We start from the raw sequence: 15,887 nt of genomic DNA on the forward strand, positions 1-15,887 counted from the left end.
CTGCCAGTAACAAGGCCACCTCTTAAAATTAAATAAACACACACGTATAATTTTGCTGCTGTTTATAAACAAGCCTTGAAATATTTAAACCGCAAAATTAGGATACTGCATTTTTACACTAACCTTGAAGGAGCTGAGGAACAGAAAAGCACCTTTACATCTCTTTTTACTGCTCAGTGAGCAGCCAGTAAATAGGAGAAGGGACAGCCCAAATTGCAGCCGGGCGAGGGACCACATTAGAGCTCCCCTCGGAGCATTCGAGATGACAGCAAACCCAAACAGTGCAACAACTGCTGCTGTGCACGGGATGGCAGGAGGCCACTGCAGCAGCCAAAAGCCTTTCAACAGCTCCTGCTTGCCCAGCCAGACCCGCGTGTGTGTGTGTGTTTGCAGCAGGAACAGACCCGGTTAATAACTGGCTAAGTGACACGGGGCTGCAGAGGCCGTGCTGTGGGCACTGCAGGGATCACAGACACACACGAGGCTGTGGGGCTGCACAGGGCTGGGAGAACCTGCTCCACAGGGATCTTTTCCCGATTCCCAAGCAGCAGCTTTGCAGCACCAATTCTATTAATGCAATGTGACAGACAGCCGCTTCCAGATCCCTTCCTTCCAGCATCCTACTGAACTTATTTTGCATGTTTGGAAAACACAGCTTTTTTTTTTTTAAGGCACATGAACTCTTTAACGCACACAGATAATCACATTTCAAGAATCACTAAGCCCAAGCAGGCAGGTGAACCATCCTGTCAGGCTCCCTCTCATACACCCTTCTGTGTATCTGGGGCACAGCAAGCCAAAAAACCACCTGTCCCTCGGCACCGATGTGCAGGGGATCAGGATGCTCCTGCTCACAGGCAGTGAGAAAGGAAACATGTGAAAATGCCTCCCCAGGAGAGGAGCAGCATTTGTGGAGAATTCTAGCCACGGGAGCAGCAAGCAGCGACCCAGCTCCTGCTCACCAGGAGGAAGGGGAGGTTGGGAAGGCAGCTGCACACCAAGTGCCTTGATGTCCCCTGGAGGCACAGATCCTGCCTCCCAGCACAAAGCTTTGTTTCTTTGTCTCCTGGACTACAAAAAAGCATCTGTGTGTTTCTCAAAGTCAGACGCCACCAAAAATACAGCGTTTGCTGTAACACAAATACAGGGAGCGCTTCTGTCTTATGAAATCAGATCAAAGCCCTAAAAGCTGCTAACTATGCAATGGAAGACTTAAAAAAAAAATCCATGGAAACACTGCAGTTCATGCCTGAAGTGCCCACATGCAGGCGAAGGAGAAGAAATGGCTGTTTTAACATACAATACAGCCAGAGAGCAATTCCGTCCCATCAATTTAAGTTCAGAAAAAAGTATAAAAACATACTCTGTCTTCCTGGAGAGCTGAACTAATCTCAGCAAAAATATTCTTACCCAAGTTACATGACATTAACCAAGAATGACCTGAAGTCTGGCTGAGCACAAAGCCTGGAGCAAAAATACTGTAAAGATACTTTCCCTGCCATGCCTTCTTCTGCTTGCCTACCTGAGGTATTTTATACAGCCCAAATCCCCGTGCCTCTGAACACATAAAATCTTTGATACATTTAATCCTAAACAATCATAGGGAGAGGAAAGCCATTCCCTAGGAAACAAACATCTTTTTATAGGGGGAAGGAGACTCAAGGATCAGAGCCTGGATAACCTGTGTTTGCATCCTTTCCCTATTAATCATCTCTGGGCTTCAAAGGTACATGGAAAGCAGGAGTAGCTGATGTGAGACTGGGATTTATGGCCAATGTCTGATCCTGGGCTTCCATATCCAGCCACTGTTATTCTCAAGGCACATGGACTGACCAACCTCTACAATGTATACACTGCTTTTCAACAATCTCCCATAGAAATGTTCTCGCTTCTCTAAGTACTTACACAAGAGAGACCACGGACAGCAAACCCACAGACAGCACTAGCAGTAGGAAAGAGAAATAAATGGCAATACAAGAAAATAATGAGATCACAATTACACAACATTTTTTTTAGTCCCCCAGTAACATTCCAGTTTAGATACCATCATCTCTCATTCTCACTACCAAGCAGCAATGGATAAATCTATTTTCTCCAAGGTGAAGGATAACAAATACCAAAACGAATAAAGTTGGTCTTGTCTGCATGCAGGACTGCAGAACCTGGCTTAATGAAAACTATTACACTGTCATACCACAGGTCTGCAGAAACAGGATTTCTTCTTGTTAGTGTATATACTCTTGGACATGAAGAAATATATGATATTTGTAACAGGATTGCAGGCCTGTTACTCAGAAGCATTTGGTTATGAATTCATATCCCACTGATTGCTCTATTAGCTGTACTGTACTCTCACAAAAAAGGGTGAATGCTCAGAATTTTGAACACTGAATTTCTGTTAATTCAATGAACACCCCTTTTATCTTAAAAACTCTCAAACTCCACACCCTTCACAGCCCATTGAAAGCTCAGTGCAGTTGTTTCCATCAGCAAATATCTTCTGCTGTGTCCTGGCATAGACTTCACTGTACCAGTGAAGCTGAAGGGAAAAAAAAACTTCCCATTTAAAGCTTTCCACTTCAGGGGTGTATTTTGTTTGGTTACTTTGTAACCAAAACCATCTCACCAAAATATTATCATGTGTATGAAAACTGACACAAACACCCCAGTCTCAAAAAATTGAAAAGAAAGACTCACATTAGTTTTTCGTCTGTGAAAAGCTTTATGATGACTGTGGAAAACAACATAAAGTTTGACTACGCTAAACATTTACAGTTAAGAAGCCAAAAAAATTTATAAATGCAGCTAAAAACATGAGTTTCAAATTCCTCTCAAGAGCAATGTACCTTAAGTCAGACAAAACAGACTCCAGATATGAAAGAACTAAAAACTGTTACAGGTGAGGAAAGAAAAGGATTTGTTCCAGAATACAGTAAACAGTATGAACTTCCCTATTTTCTTCATCATGTGCTCTTCCTGCATGTTCTCCAAAAGGGTAACACTTCTTTGGACACAATCTGGCAGCACAAAGCAAGCAGCTGGACCTCTCGGTGGGATCCCACACAGACACTGTAGTTCATTCCCATGCTACACTTCCCAGGAACAGCACCGTAAATAGTAAATATTTTCTGTGATTTGGAATCCAATAGTTCATCACATGCTGTGATTCAGTAGGTCAGGCAAGAGATATTTCTAGATGATCCTAAAACAACACCTTGTTATCTTGCTATTCCCACTGCTCTGAATGTTTTCTCTAGCAGCACAAAATGGACAGTGGACCTCCCAGAATCTGGTAAGGAATAGGTCTAAAAACGAGCAGCAACAGGGTTAGAAGTTAAAGGACTTGACAGCCTTAAAAAAAAAAAACCCAAAACAAAACAAGCAAAGCCAAGCCCAAGCTGGAAATGTACATGTTTTGCATTTGAGAAAGTTCCATTTCAGAGCTGAAAATTATGCTTAAAACAAGTAATGAGAAAGATAGAAAAAAAAAATCAATTCACCATGTATCATTTTTATCCATACATCCAAAAACTTGCCACTGTGAAAAAGGCAGTGTCCAAGACCTGCACCTTCCTTTACTTCCTCTGTGAGCCAGTCTACATTAGCCAATTCCGTATTTATTTTAAGAGGTAAAGGGAAAACACATAGAAAACCCCTTGTAAGTTAGAACAGAAATATCACAGAAAACAGATTAAAAAAGGGCATAAAACCCCTCTGGCTAGTAAAGGTTGGAATAACAAAATATTTAACAAAAGTTTTTTTGGGTTACTGAAAAAAGATCCCTTAACACTCATCCTGACTCACCAGGAGATACTAATAGTAACACTACAGAGACAAGAGGCATTATGTACACCTGAAGAAGCATGTGAAGATATACCCAGGTGAATGCTAAACAGCAGCTCCTGAAGTTATAGATGTTTAAATGAAATGATCTGGATTACTTGCAGAGAACAGACTCCAAAAAAAAAGGGGCCAATGGCTCTTTTGTGATCAACTAATTCCAGGAGCCTGGAGGAAAAATGTTTGCACTGGAATTCAAAGAGGGAGAACTGGACAGCCCAGTACTTACAGGTCCAGCAGTCTAATGCTGAGCAAGGCAAATTTACAGAATATTCAATACTGGACTTCAATAATAAAGAATTAGTGAGGGGTAATAAAATCAATGTCAATCAAATTAAGTCTATGGAAAATAGATTCTGTCAAACTGAACTGACAACATTCTTGATGAGATTACAAGTTTGACCTATAAATTTTAAGAATGCCATTTAATCAACATTGATATACTTGGTCTTCTCTAAAGAACTTGATTTAGCACTGCTTATTAATTGACTAAAACAAAATTAACAGGGCACACATTAAATGGATTAAAAAGCCAACAGATCTCTTACTGGGAACTGTGAACAGGAAATCACGAGAAAGATGCTTTCCTACAGGTCTATCTCAGGAAACAGATCTTGGACCAAAATTGTTTATTTCCACCAGTAAGTGGAAAAAACCCAAACTCCTTGCTTGAGAAAATTGACTGCAGAAAGACAGGAGGAGGAGAGGATAAGTACAAAGAGGACAGACAGAAAGCGCAAAGCAATTTAAGTTCCTCAGTAAATCACAAATACACACATTTGCACAGCACAAAGATTACATCCTGACAAACCAAGTTAACATGCTTTAGGAACGCTGAAATGAAAGACTGACACAGGCTACATTGAGCTTGCAAAATTGACACAAGAGTTAGAACTATTCTTGCCATAAAAGTCACAGAATCAGAAATGGAAAGAAAAACTGCTGCTTCTGATCTGCCTGTGCTTTGCTGAGGAAGAGCCCAGTCCTGGTGCATGTGCTCCAAGCAAGACACTGATGCCTTGGTGATGGGGCTATGAGAATTGACTAGGGCACAAGCACTCGTTCAGTTGATATAAGGGGGTCAATCTGCCTACCTGATAAAAAAAGTTGTGATAGTAATTTGAAGGAAGCTGAACCTGAACATTACTACCTTAGTATTCACCTGAAATACTTTTTTTCTTACTGATGTTTGCCCATAGAGTTATGTATCCCAAATCTCACTGCTTGGCAAGTGAAACCAGACTAGAAACAATACAGCAAAAACTGTTTTCCTGTGGAAGCCATTTGCTCTGTGTTTTGACATTGAAGGTAACACGAATTTAAGTACCTACCAACCATTTTGTCAGTTCTACCACTGAAAATTCTGAATGCTTGATTTTTTTTTCTGAAAGCTATGCTCTAGCTCAAGCAGCAATTAATCCAGGGAACGCTTTGGCAGGATGTGTTAAGAGGTCTATAATCTCTTCTAGTCTGAAGCTCTACAAATACACTGCTCCGGCTGGTTCTGTGAAGAACGATCATTGCCACAAGCAAAGCAGAAGCAAACTACTTTCTCAAAGTCTAGTGCAGGAAACTATTCTAAGAGCAACTTAGAGATGAGTACAACTTTTAATCACCCACCTGTGACCAGGTAAGTTAAAAAATGGTTAGAAACATCCTTTTCATTTGGAAATAAATTACTGTGGAATGTAACATCACATTAAAGAGCTATAAGAAGTCACTCATGAGAACAAGCACAAGGACAGCAGCGATCCGAACTGCCTCAAATTGTGGTTTTGTTGTCCCCTGCCCAAATGTAAAACCTAATTAAAGCTGCCCTCCTGACAGCCGCACCACGAGCGCCGACACAATCCCTCCCTTCGGAAGTAGGGCACGTCTGACAGCTCATCTCGCATCAGCCAGGCAGGAGCCGTCAGACAGTAACAGCCCTCAGTCACTCTGCCTTTGGGACCAAAAGATAAATAATGCTCACCACGAATTCTCCACATCTCCCAAGATCCATTTTTGCCTGTTCAAACCTCGGTGAAATTGAGGGAAGGAACCTGTCACGGGGCTAGCTTCTCTCTATTGCAGAAGCCCAGAGCAACTTGCTGTCCACCTGTGGCTCTTCCAAGCAAATCGGTACGTAACTCTTCCACTTTTCCCAGTGTTTCTCAAGATTGGGATGTTTGTAATAAATAGAACCTATGGATGGATGGCAGGGAGATTGCCTTCTGTCTTTTAAGCAAGAGTAACCAAAGAGAATTCTAACATTCAAGGGAGTCCCTGCTCCAGCAGGCAGGTCCATTTCAGAACACCACCCTGTCAGCCTTCAAACCAATTCAGAAGTCTTTTAAACACACTCCTGGGATGAAAAGGAGTGACTGCAACTCATACGAAAAGCTGTATGAAGAAGAGGATTTTGGAGAAGGTTACATAAATATCCTTGAGATGATATATTCATAATGTACAAAGAGGGTCAAGTGGAATGACTTTCATTTTTTTTTCTTGTTGTTTCCTCAATAGTCACCAACAAATAGAACTGTTCACCTTAAAAAGGAGGTAAGCTATAGAGAGAAAATTCAGATCAAGGGAAAATGAGATCTGATCATGAGACCAGTTCAAAATCTGCTCCTTTTTATACCAATAATGTCAGTCTCATTTATCTTCCACCTCTTTACCAAGGAGAATCACCTGCTATCACCCCAGCAATGCACACTGCAGTCTCAGGAGAACCAAACCAGAAGGGAAGCATCTTCTGCACACGGTGCTGCTAGGACCAAACAATTAAGCTAAGGCTGTCACTATCACAATTCACTGCAACCCATCTATGAAGGGTAACTTGTTCTGTGCTTAGTGCAGCTCTATCACAGCACCCATTTAGTCTATAGCTTATTTACAATACAGACTTCTTATGTTTGTACAAACTAGGATTCATTCAATACATGCTGCCCATGAAAAACAAGAAAACATTTTCCCCCATGAACTCTCACTTTTTGCAAGAATTTAGGGAAAAATGCACAATCTTTCTCAAAGCAAAAGCCAGACAAGCATGAGTGATAAATGACTTGTTTTTTGCAGGAAGGTGTCTGGGTACAAGCTTTGTTTTGGAACCTTCCATCAAATTACTATGCTTGGATTATCCTTAGTTCTTTTGAGAAGATCCCATTCCTATACATTAGGAAAGGTCAGCTGTATTGAAATGCAATCCAATCTAGAGCCCCAGATATGCTGTGATGCTACAAGTGCACCTACAATTAACAAGCATGGTTTGTCCTCAGTTAAAAACAGCCACCAGCATTATCCGAGTTCAGTAGATCCTTAAAATACCACTGGAGAGCAAAGCTATGTTGCAGACTAACAATGAAATGCATTCTTAACAGATCCCCTCCTAAGAAACACACCTATATTTCACAAAAAAATAAAGTACCTCTGAGAAAAATCCTCTACGTTCCACAGCTAGAGCACCTGCAAAGGCTACACAATGACACAAAGATCCTCAGATGGGACAAGATCACTCAAGCAAGCTCTCCTCCTAAGGCATCAGAGCCCCAGTACCTGAACAACTATGGCACTGCCCATCAGGTATCTGCACAGAGAACATTCCCATCACTGCCTTAATGCCAGAGAGACTCAGCTAAAAGCTCATTCATGCAGGAGAGGGGCCTTTTTGGGGAGCTCGAGGGGAGACACGAGTTGCACAATGAGGTCCCACGGGAGCCCTGTGCACATAGGATTTAATAAACTCCAGCCCAAGTGGAAGGGGCTCCTTGCAGCAGGCCCTCCCCAACAGAGATGCTGCTACGTGATTAAAAAATCCCCCAAAGGAAGCCCTTGCAAACAGTGTGCTACATCCCACGTAAAACTCTCCCTCGGGGAGAGGATAAGAGAGGGAAAATGAACCAGACATACAGACACCACTCACTCAATTTTAATATCTGAATGGGAAGTGCCAGATACCATGACAACAAGCCTAGAAAAATAAAAGGGGAATAAAAGGAAGTGTTGCCCAAAATGTGAAACAAATCCTATAAATGTAGCTAAAGCAAATTAGTGCTGGTGAGGTAACTGCAAGCCTGGGACCTTCACATGTCACTGGAAGGGAGCCACGAGGACCTGGGCACAATGACCTCAAAATCAAAGCAAGACTCCCCAGGCCCATCTGCAAGCTCCCCACAACAGAAAGAAGTATCATTCACCCAGCCCCTTTTGTTAGAAAGCTTTATTGTTCCAGGCAGTGCCAGAGGAGATGACATGAGTTTTGTCCTCTGCTGTAGTTCTGACCAATCTCTTAATGCAAGATGGTGTCATTTAATGTCTTGATTGTCAGAGATGCTGAAGCAGTAGCAGTTCTTGTCTAAATTAAATACCAATTCACAGTAGCTGCCATTTTTCTAAATTAGATACAGTAATCATTTTCAATTTAGAATGGCCCCACAGATCCAACTCCCAACAGAGAACAAGATGGAGCACCCTTTGACAGCCTGCTGCTGCCCAGCACCACCAGATCCTGCCAAAAATCCTACCCCCACAGAAACTTCAAGAGGGCTTCCAAAACCATGCAACTATTCCATTTTATACTTCACCACACCAGCAAGGTGAGACATCTGCTCTTGAAAATTGTGGCTTACAGTCTCCTAAAGGCTTCCATCATTTCAGATGCTCTGCATCTCACATGAAACAAGGCTTTGCTCTTACCTGCAGACTACAGAGTCCAACCAAGTCAGCTGTGCCACTGCTGTGCCAGAGGACATGGACTAATTCGCCTGCAAAGTTTCAGTAGCACTTTGAGACAGATGCTGCTGACTTGGCTGGAGTCTTCTGCAGCTCCCATTACCATAGCATGGAAGCATTTTACCTCTGCAACACATCTTTCTTCACAAACACCACTGAGGAAAGCACTTCTGTTCCTATTATGGAGAAGAAAAACTGAAAGGCATCACAATTTCCAAGGTGAACTTGGGCAGATAACACAGTCACTAAAACAGGGAGCTAAAACTGCAGCTCCCCTCCTCTAAGATTGGAACCTTATCATTGACCCATTGAGAGTTGTGCTGGGCTAGAGATATCTTGTAAGCAACACACACATTTCATGTTCTGTAGAATATATTATCCTCCTTTTTGTTTTTTGTTTGCTTGCTTTTATCAAGTTTCTTTAAATGCAAAACTGGATTTTCAGCACGGGTGTGTTCATACTACTGCAAGCAACTGATTAAATAGGTTTTGAAAAGCTACTGCTCCTGACATACACAAGACAAGTGAGTTCCATTTCTGAGCAAATATTTGGATTTTGCTCCCCTCAGTTGACATCTCTTGCTTCCCCTTCTTTTCATCTTCTCCTCCCCCTTCCTTCAAGGAGCACACAGCCTCTGAATTAGCAGCTGTTCCGAGAAGAGCAAGGCTGCACTCCTCCCTGCTTTGTCCCAGAACAGAACAGGGACTGTACTATAAAAATCCAGTGTTCTGGGGACAGGCATGAATGGACAAGAAACAGCCATGACTTGTCTATCCTGAACAGTAAATTCAATGCTGAAGAGACAACTTAAATACAAGAATGCAGACATGAGAAACAAACAGGCTAAGTAAAAACAAGATTCAGTGAGAAAAAGTGAAAACAAATAGAAACAGAAAAAAAATACCCCTGAATGATGTAGCAGCACATAAAAATGGTTATCAGCAGTGTGGAAAAAAAATATCTGCAAAAGGAATTAAAGAAGTCACTGCATTATACTCAGCATGCACTACGCTGTGGGAAGCAGTTCTCGTCCCAAACAGGGGATGTCACACTGGGGAGAAAGGACACAGCATCACTGGACAAGCAGTACAGGAAGAATGGAAAAGACCACACAACCCCAAAAAGGAACATACGTACCAGAGAAAAGGAAGGCAACGAACTGAAGGCAAATTTCTGCAGTCACGACATTTTAAAAATAAGACCTAAGGCTCAAGAGTGACTTAAGATACAAGCTTAGAAGTGTTCAGTGCTAAAACACTAAAATATGGTATCCTTTGATGAAATTTGACCAAAGTGAGATACAAAAGCCTAGAGATATTTCAAATGTAAAGACTATGACTGAAGATGAAATATTAGAAGTGTGCTGCTTTTAATATTGTTATTCAAAAAAAAAAAGATGAAATTACAAGAGGGTAGAAAGAATCACTGTCTGGAACCAAAGAGAAAAGGCACTCCAAGAGCATGAGCCAGCAGGTCACAGAAGAGGCACACGCTTCATTACAGCAGATGTATCTTCCCTCCTGCATACATCCCAAATGCTGGCACTTCTGAAATTTGGATGAAAGTAGAATGCAACTAAAAATTCAATACTGAACAATGGACCAGAAGCTGAAGGAAAACCAAGAGAAAGTGATTATTCACTGCTCAATAATTAGGCTTCAACCAAAGGCACAGTGAGTTCAGAGTACAGTGAGCCCATACCGTACCACGTACTCAGCAAATGTACCAAACTCGTGTGGAAAAGGGCAGTGCCAGACACCCAGAGTCAATGCTTATGAGAAGCTCCACTAGAAAATGAAGGCAGTGAGTGGTAGAAGATAGGACAGAGCCTGCATACCGACCAGGGCTCCTATTTTCATGAAGTGTCACAGAACGGCAGAGTGAAAAGAGCCCTGGCTCAACAAAAATCTTGGTTCATCGGCTAGAGATTTTTATTAAAAGTCCAAGAACACACTCTGTCAATAAGAAGGAAGCAAGCAGAAAACATGGGAAAGACACAGCCAAGATCTGAAAAAGCCAGTGCATCAGCAAACTTGGAATAATTTCCTGTAAAAATGGTGGCAGTAATGCTTCCAGTCTAAAGGAAATGGCAGAGAAACACAGAACTGGAGAAAAACAAGAGTATGTTTTGCAAAACAAGCATATTAAGTAGGACATAATATTATACTGCAGCATCAATATCTGAAACCTGTTTGACTGCAAACTCAAAAAGCCCTGGCAATTTTGTCATTAAATGATTTAATTCAGCAAGATTTAAGGTTTTGTACCTCAGCCTCTGTCAAACAGCAAAAAACAAAAGCCATAACAACACTAACAAATTTCACAATAATTCAGAACAATGACTCTCAATACCTGTTGTGTCTCATCAACAGCCTACTAATTAAACTCTGAGCTCTACTAACCACTTTTTCTAATGCACAGAGGAAAGTAATTTATTACAGACTGAAATACAAAATTTAATATTAACAACTCATGACTGCAGCATTTTTAATCTGATCAGCAGAAACACAAATAAAAGCTTCAACCTGACAGCTAAAAAGGTTAATCTGTAATAGTTAGATTTACGTAGATGACTTCACACAGCACCTGGAAAGATGCTGAGAAAGGTAAAGCTACTTCATCATATTCCAAAACATGCTACCTATAAAAATTCTGCTATGCACTGATACATAGACTGCAGGGAGCCTCACGATAAATTGGTTTCAGCTTTAAAGCAGAACTTCCAAGAATCTTAAAGCAAGGGCAGGAATTCAAGTTGGGTTTCAAATGTTTACAACATTCCTTTCAGGTACCTGCAGGTAATAAAAGTAATGAAAATCACTTCAATGAGAAAATATTATGACTTTGTGTGCACATACTACTTCATTCTATCACTTTATCTTGGTAATTTTTTGAGAATAGCATCAACATGCTGCTCCTCAGTAAATTTTCTCCATCAGAAGAATTCTGTTCAAGATGGCAGATTTCTGCCATTGTTGGCTGACCACCACTAAAAAAAGTGCTATTTCTCTGATACACAACTCTTATAAAAGGCTTTTCACAATATTAAGCAGGTAGGTGGTCAAACTTGTTCCTTTCATTTCCAGGCAAAAGACCTAACCTGGAGCAAGTGAGTACCACAATGCTACCAACAACCAAAATGAAGGCACCAGAGCAGCTATTCCAATGCAGCAGAAAGCATAAGGGAAAAATATGTTACCAGTCAAGCTCCCAAGCTGTTCATGTTTGGGGCTAGGTTTTTGGCGTTTTTTTTTTTTGTTAACACAAAGTGGCTTCTGGAGCAGGAAAATGTTTAAAGAAACAGAACTGGGCAAAGATATTCACTGGTAAATAGAAATGACACAGATACAGCAAGTAGGAGAACAGAGGAGTCTAAAAAAGGAACTGCTGGAGAATACTTCTTGTTACATGTCCTATCTTCTCATGCCCTACCTACCATCCTCACAGCCAGGAAAGTCAATACACCCCCTCCATCCAGCCAACAGCTTCCCAGGGAAGGAGGAGGCAGCCTCATTTTTTGGGGCCTAGAATTCTGCAGCAAGAGGAAGGAAGCCTGTTGATACCTAACTTAAGGTGCTTCCAAATGTGTGTGAGCATAATTATCTGAATAGGGCAGCAGGGAGATGAGAGCTTGTATTGCAGGAACAGCAGTCCCTCTAGAACAGCAACAATTAATCACACTGGCAACGCTGCCATTTGTTTGCTTGCAGGTGAGTATGACGCAGCTTTTTGTCCATCTGCTTTTGCAACACCCCTTGAAAACCACCTAACTAGAAAAAAAAAAAGGCAGTTTAGGCTCTTGTGAATAAAAGTAATAAGGGTTCAGTTTTTTCCCCCCCCTCAAGCTGATATATTCCACTGATTAAACAGATGCTGAGAGTCATAAGAACAGCAGGACTGTGTCAAAGCAGAGGTCTGCCTGGTCCAATATCCTGCCTCCAGCAGCACCTGCAAGTCAGTTACTTGCACTGAAATTCCTAGCAGAGACAAGAAGCAACATCTGCAAAGTCAGTGATGGATCCTGCTCAGGAATCCAACAACAAGCAGCAGTGAGTCAGCCAAAGCAGTGCCAGTGAGCAAAGCCAAACAAATGAACTGGCCATGATACTTTGTTTCTCTCTTCTCTTTCCACAGAATGAGAATTTCACAGGAATGAGTGGAGAGTGACCACGAGACTGCAGCATCACAGAAATGGCAAACATGGTACCTGAACAAAACCTTTCTTAATAGATGTAGAGATTCAGAAGAGGTCAAAAAAAACCACAACAACTCAGGCTGTATCACAAATGGTTTGAATAGTCAGAGGCTGCAGTACCCTATCAATGACTATTCCAGGAATGAAGCACAGGACATGAAGAGAATGCTGATGCAATCCAGAGATTTGTTGGCAAAGACTGTGCATCAGAGCAACTTCCAATAGCCCAGATTCCTGAGATGGTTATCTGTGCTGACTCTAAGCATAGGACTGCCAGTGAGCTGCACACAAAGGCTGCTGGACTCCCAGCTCAGGCAGCGAGAGAAACCACGCTTTATGTAGGAGAACAGAAGTGGTGAGCAGTGTTAAGGGTGTAGAAAACATCCTCTCCATATATCCTTCTGTTTAACAGCAAAATTCAAAGTTAAGAAGTTTTAACTGTAAGTCAGTTTAGAATGGTGGCCTAAGTTTCCAAGCCATGAGATTGAACTTCTGAAGTTTTCTGGAAGCAAAGGAGAAAAAAAAAAGGATTTAAGGCCAGGCAAGGCCTCCATGCAATAAGTATCCCAACAGGAACTTTGCCCTCAACAAACTGCATCTCATTTGACAAACAGATAGAAAAGAGGTTGGCTTGATCATGTAAATGGGTCTTTCCTCAAGTCACAGAGTAACTCCAACAGCAAAAATCTGAAGGATGTATTCTGAGGGGATGGAAACTGAATGATGACTTCAATCAGCTTAGGGACTGCACATGAACTGAGGTGGTAGAAAACAGAGGAGAGGCAGGAATGCTGAGGACATTCACACTCCTAGGAGCAGTGGATCCCAATACCGGTCTGAAGGTCTCACACTGACTGTTCCCAGAAGCCAAGGTGAAGATCACCTTGGCAGAACTCTTTTGGCTGAAGAGAAAACAAACAGCTTGCTAGGGGGAAGTCAACTGATGATGGATCAGCTCTGCAAGACAGAAGGGACAAGGACTCCTTGCCTCACTGATTCAGAGAACTAGCTACTGCATGCAGGTCAAGTAACCCCGGTCACGAGTTTACTGAACACCCTCTGAAAGTCAACAAGAAACTCCAAATGCAGTGTTGGTGAAAATTAGCCTTGTGAAAAGGGAGAGCAGGAGGCGGATCACTCTCCAAAGCATTTGGACTGGTTTTACACAGGTCACTTCTCTTTCTGGACAAGCTGTGTAGCAAAAGCACAGGGGAACCAGGCAGAGGCAACAGCCACAGTACAGCTGTGCTGCTCCTAGGTGTGGCTGGAGGGCAGAACACCTTGAGAAGCAGGCAATGGAGAAAAGCTGGGAAAGTCAGCCTTGGAGCCCTGACAGGAACCTGGGTGTGCTGTCTGCTGCTGCCCCACAGGACCCTGCCTCAGCTGGGAGTGCCTTGCTAATGGCTGACGGTCTCCCAGAGCTTTCCTGGCACTCACATTTCTTTCCTCCCCTTTCTCCTTGGGCTAAAAGGAAAGAAAGTTACAGAGAGAAGCAGCTGCACACAAGTGCTGAAGCACAGGGTCTGGGCTTCTGGAGGAGAGAGCAGAACGATCCAAAAAGGAGAAGGAACACTAGAAGTGAAGGGTGGAGTGCCACCAACAGAGGTTGCAGCAGAGCCATTTCACTGGCCTTTCCCTGCCCAACAGCTTCTCTTCAAGGCAGGCGACAGGAGGGACGGAAAAAAGGCTCAGAGTAGAAGGTCAGCAGACACACTGGAAAGCCTCACAAGTAACCTTGTATCAGGAGGTCATGAGCTCAGGGGCGTAGGCGTGCTTGTGCTGTTGAGGAAAATCACCCTGGTAATCCTTCCACACTGGGCTTGATGGGAAGGTGATGCTATTTACTCAAACCAAGCAGCAAAAACTGAACAATACTCTAAATATACATTAGAGGCATTTATTACACTTCAGAAGCAGCTCAGGATTGAAACCAGTGAAGTTAATTAGAAAGCTCTTCTGCAGCACAAGGGCCGTGCCTGCTTGCTCTTTGCCTATTTGCCCCAACTCTCATTTCAATTGCTTTTTTCCAATAATAAAAAAATCAAAATTCTTTTGTTCGCCAGCACAGAGTCTGCACCAGGGAACTGCTGAGAAGTGATAAAGAAAATGATGGATGTTAATTTGACCATTTTCCTCAGCGCTCAGCACAGACATCAAACCACACAAAAAACATTTTAGAGATCCAGCACCGAGACACTACCATTTCTGTCTCTCCTCCCCCACAGTGCTAAGTTCAGACACTTAATGCAAATGGTCATTAAAATAATCAATATTTGGGGATTGTCTTGAATCTGCAGCCCTTAAAAAGGATATGCAACATGGAAACTATGTTTATCTCTGCTCCAGAACAGAATATACTTCAGGAAATAAGCTGTAAAAATAACTAGGCTATGAAATTAAGATCAATTTATCAAAGGTCTTTAATAACATTCAGAGCCATATATTTAGTCCTTTAAAAAATATTTCTAGATTTTAAATTTAAGACTCTGAAACATGTCTGGTTTTCCATATCTTTTAATATTTCATTCTCTGCATAAAATGAAAAAATAAAGCATAGTCTGTATTCCATCTGATGAGCAGAAAATTTCTTTTCAGTTCCAAACTCCATTATCTTAAACTTCTGCTTCTCTGGGCACTTGACTTTCAGCTGCACTAACACTGCTCTGACCACTCTTTCCTCACTGCATTTGTCTATACATTCAACACAAAGAAGTAACTTCCAAATCTCCGTTACCTAATAAATACAGTGAGGCCAACATACAGTCACTTCCTGAAAAACCTAAGGCAATTAACTTAATTTGGTATTATTTTTTCAGACAAAAGAACCCTAGCTGAGTACTTCACTGTATAAATATTTTTCCTATTTCAGCAAATACCAAGTCTTTTGCTTTCAAGGAAGTCAAACGCAAGAACTCCACTGCTTCTTACAGAGATCCCCTATACAGTCAATTTGAGGGGCACTACTAAATATGGCCTTTAAATGCAATCAAGCCAAATGCCAGAAATATATACTCAATTTATGGTGAACATCGGACTGTATTAATTCTCCTCTTCTACCAGAGCAATGAAATTGCTGCTAACACTCAGTCCAGGGCAACAAGATGTGTGTCAAATACATGATCAGAGATCAGTGACTAG

The 15,887-nt window shown here is 41.9% G+C and overlaps 1 protein-coding gene across 6 annotated transcripts in view; it reads right to left on the reverse strand.

The window, feature by feature from the left end:
• The window catches only part of ELAVL4 (ELAV like RNA binding protein 4), a 64,797-nt gene that overhangs the window by 20,231 nt on the left and 28,679 nt on the right, over positions 1-15,887 (reverse strand). The window lies entirely within an intron of this gene.

This window comes from Motacilla alba, chromosome 8 (assembly GCF_015832195.1).
Source record: "Motacilla alba alba isolate MOTALB_02 chromosome 8, Motacilla_alba_V1.0_pri, whole genome shotgun sequence".
Taxonomy (NCBI): domain Eukaryota; kingdom Metazoa; phylum Chordata; class Aves; order Passeriformes; family Motacillidae; genus Motacilla; species Motacilla alba.